Consider the following 4790-nt stretch of genomic DNA (forward strand, 5'->3'; position numbering starts at 1 on the left):
GCCCGCATTGACTACAAACTGTCCACCCTCTGCTTTAACTTCTTTTCTGGCTCGTCTCCTGCTTACTTCTCTGAACTCCTCACCGTCTATTCTCCAGCAAGACAACTCCGTGCCTCTTCTGACTGTCGCATCCTTACCATTCCACACACCAAAACCAAAACATACGGACAACGCACTTTTACTTTCTGCGCACCCACACAATGGAATTCTCTCCCCTTTCACATCCGCCACTCTCAGTCACCCCAAGCATTCAAACGAGCACTTAAAACGCACCTCTTCAAGAAATACAACCCCTGATTTTGTTTTCTCAGTCCATCAGTAGGCTACATGTAGTGTATTTGTTGTTTTAGTGATAATGTATATAAACATCTGGGACTGTTTTCAGCATTGTTGATAACATGTTCTGTTTGATTAAGGGTATTCAGCTGGTATTTCCTTGTTTTTTACTACCTATTTTATTCATGTTTTTATTACTTAGTTAGTGGAAGAATCTTTTGTAATGTATGTTTGATGGTGTATGCTTTTAATTAAGCGTTGTTGACTATGAATGTAGATGTAAATGCTTGTATAACTGTGTTTTAATTTTAAATGTGTCACGTCAAGCGCAAAGAGCATAATTGTAAAGTTATGATGTTGCGCTATATAAATGCTCATTTATTATTATTTAAGTTATTGAGACATCCCAGTGCACTAAGGGATTTATAGAGCAAATCGAGAAAATTCATTATTGAACGAAGCGCATAGCGCTGAGTTCAATAATTATTTTCGAGATTTGCTCTATAAATCCCTTAGTGCACTGGGATTGTTTCAATAACGATATTGTCAGTACCGCCATAGAAAAAAGAAGATTCCAAACGCACATTTTGCAATGCGCATTTGAATAGGCATAACTGTGTGGTCAGGTCGTGCACAGTAAAGATCTACTTTTGTGTGGGGTGTCTCAAGTGTGTCGTGCTTTCGTCACACGCATTTTAATTTCTGTTGGTAAATACCAGTGTAGCGTTAATCTGAACAGTGATGATCTTTCAGAGAGACCTCATTTGAACTCGGAGAAAGGCTCTTCATTATTTGCGATTCGAAACCTCCAGTCGAGCTTCGACGGATTGACTATGCGGAGTGACTCCCCTTGAATTGACTCAAAGCGGGACTCGACGGTTCGCACATTTTCAAAACAAATGTGGCATATTTCTCGTGTTGTATCTTCACTCATCGGGGAGTCTGATACTAAATATGAACGGTAAGAATGCTCTGAACCCTACACGTATTATATCCCCATCGTTTTTTCGTTCACATTTGCCCAACATGTTAATTTGCTGAGCGGGGTTAATGTCGTCTGCTAGGCTACCTGCCAACCTGGGCAATGGAACGACTGCAGTCTGCACTGAGTCTTACGGTACGCATGAGGCAGGCTGCTAATAAATCTTATATATGGTAAGAACGTTCTGAACCTTACACGTTTTCGATTACGATTGTTCTTGCTTTGAAATAATAATTCTGAAACCATTCATTTACTGAACTGATGTAGTCGTATTTCTGTGTTGTCTGCTACAGAGTCGATCGAGTCAGTCTTCCAAACTGGTCTAGCTGGTACGTTATCGGAATAACACTTGTGTTTTCTGTTAGCCGCTGGGAATTGTATACTAACTCATCATTTGGTAATGTGGATGATAAGCTACATGCCACTAACACGGCATATGAGAAGAATCTATGCAAGTCGGCGAAAATTAGATGAAACACAGCGGCTTCTATTTTTTTAGATCACTGGCACTGGCACAGGCACATGCAATCTGTCAGAAAAAAACCCACTTCTGCTTTAATTGAGAAGCAGGGAATTTATGGTCATTTGGCATTGTGGAGAATATAAGCTACATGTCATTAATTAATTCTGAGGATGAGAGCACAGTCTTGCTTCGGCAAAGGGCTCAAGAATACGCTCTGTGGAAAAGTTAGCGCACTCCAAGAGTGCACTAACAGTTTTAGCGCATCGCCATTAGCCAATCATGTGACACCAGTACTCACTGACAATTATTATTATTATTATTATTATTTTCACAATGTTATGTTCGATACATTGACAGTTTTTGAGTCGGTAGCTCAGTTGGTAGAGCACTGGACTTGAAGGTCGCAGGTTCGAATTCGGGCCGGGGCGGACACGGGTCAGCTTTATGTGCAGACCCAGAGACGGAAGCCATGCCCCACTCCCGTGTCACCACAATGGCATGTAAAAGACCTTGGTCATTCTGCCATAAGTGCAGGTGGCTGAATACACCTAAACACCTAAACACACAGACACCTGAGTAACGCGACTCCGTTGCTCTCCACTGGGAGTAAGCGACCCGAATTTCCCAGCGATGGGACAATGACATAATGAAAATGGAAAAAAAATGATTACACTTTTTGGTTGGGCTCATTACACCTTGTAATTTATGGGGTGGGCAGGTCAGGTGTTACCCCTATAAAGTTGTGATATTATGGCTTATGATGACGATGATGATCGATGTCGATGGACATATAGAATAGTGACAAAGGTGGGTTTGATGTTGACGGTTTATTGACTCATAAGCACGACGCCATGATGAAAGCAAAAGTAAGGGACACCGAGTTGTTTCCCTTGCATATGAACCGAAAGTAGAACATTACAACCCCGACTTGAGATCAAGGGATTATGAAGGGGGAGACAGGTGGAAGAAGAGCGGTGTCAGAAAGACAAGTTGAGAGAACACTGTGCCCCCTCTCATCCCCAGTCTCCGTGACACTGACATGTCACATGACAGTGACATGACAGTGACACTGACTCTACATTGTATCACCAACACCAGTGGTGATGAAGATAATACTGACTCGAGAAAATGAGGTGTATTATCCGAGGGTAATAGAATATGCAATCTCATACTTTTTTTGGAGAGACAGGAGGGTGGTGGGGGGAGCAAATCGATCGTTTGTACAGATAAAAATAAAACTGTCCAGATCAAATAAACTCGTATTTGTTTTGTGTGTGCGTGTGTGTGTGTGTGGTTTTGTGTATATGTGAGTGTGTACTCTCTCTCTCTCTCTCTCTCTCTCTCTCTCTCTCTCTCTCTCTCTCTCTCTCTCTCTCTCTCTCTCTCTCACTCACTCACTCACTCGTATTTGTTTTGTGTGTGCGTGTGTGTGTGTGATTTTGTGTATATGTGAGTGTGTACTCTCTCTCTCTCTCTCTCTCTCTCTCTCTCTCTCTCTCTCTCTCTCTCTCTCTCTCTCTCTCTCTCTCTCTCAAACCCACAGCAGACGCTAGTAAGCCCCCCCACACACACACACTTAATCACACACACACACTTACATACACACACACACACTTACATACACACACACTTATATACCTCGTATATACACACTTACACACACACACTTACATACACACACACACTTACACTTATATACCTCGTATATATACACACTTACACACACACACACTTACATACACACACACACACTTACATACACACACACTTACATACACACACACACTTACATATGAGCACACACACTCACATACACACACACTCACTTACACACACACACACACACTTACACACACACACTTACATACACACACACACAAGAGACTGAACACAACTTACTCTTTGCTTTATTACATACCTATAAATGTCCATGGGTTGATGAACTTGTGAAAGTATTGTTTAGAAAACAAAATTAATTACCTAACCATTCGTGTGTGTTTTTTTATTCGTGATTTTCTTGGGTTTCGGTGTGTTAATGAATAGTGAATCTGAAATGTGTACACAGTCCCGTTTTAGTTTCATTTTCCCGAATTTAACTCGGCGGCAAACTCTTTTATTCCACAAAATATAGCACTAAAGCACACTCATCGCTTGAACTTGGGCTGCCTGGCGCAAAATAAAGGCTGTCGCTCATGTGCCAGTGCTAGTGCTAAAACCCCAGTCACACATAGACGCCGCTTCTTCTACGATGGAAAAGTGTCCGAGAGCGTGGCCAATCGTGGGCGAAACGTGGGAGGATCTCCATGAGCGTGGCCACGCCGGGTTTGGCCGGGGTGGGATCTGCTAGGTCTGGAAGATGCACGCTCTCCCTATTACGCTTATTTTGAACTGCACAAAACAAGCGTAGCGCAGTGCAGTCGTAATGTAGGTATTTTTTTTAAATTGCCATGTGCTGGATTTTGACGGCGATATGCCCCGATTTGATCACTTTTTCAGATCGGAGTGATCGGCATGGTCTTCGTAAGGACGTAGAGCTGTGTGACGGGGGCCTAAGAAAAGTAACTTGCCAAACATTCCTATCAACATAATCCTGCCTTTCTGTTTCGCACCGTGCAAACCTTTCCTCTCTTCATTCTACACAGGGGTTGTCGTTCGCTGGGCTATTCTCTGCTAGAGTTATTTCCCGTGTGCCGTACAGAATTGTGGCTGGCATGTCGGTAACTGGATAGATAGTTGCTGCTTCCACCTGATCCTTTGGACAAAAGACTGTGATGACTTTGTCAGACCACCAGTGAGTCGCACTTACATGCCGGGGATGGGGGACGGGTTGTGGGGGGTAACTTAAAGGAATACTCGTTACGCTCCCCCCCCCCCCCCCCCCCCCCCCCCCCCCCCCTCGCCCGCCATAATGTCTTATGTGTTTTGAAAGCGGGATTTTCTGATTCGGTTGTCTTTCCCCGGAAGCCACAAATCAGTCAGCCAATCAGCTCAGAGAATGTTTTAATGGATGGACATATTTTCTCAGAGCTGATTGGCAGTCGAACTTGTGGCTTGTCCGCTCACATCATT

This window comes from Littorina saxatilis, linkage group LG15 (genome assembly GCF_037325665.1).
Source record: "Littorina saxatilis isolate snail1 linkage group LG15, US_GU_Lsax_2.0, whole genome shotgun sequence".
Classification (NCBI taxonomy): domain Eukaryota; kingdom Metazoa; phylum Mollusca; class Gastropoda; order Littorinimorpha; family Littorinidae; genus Littorina; species Littorina saxatilis.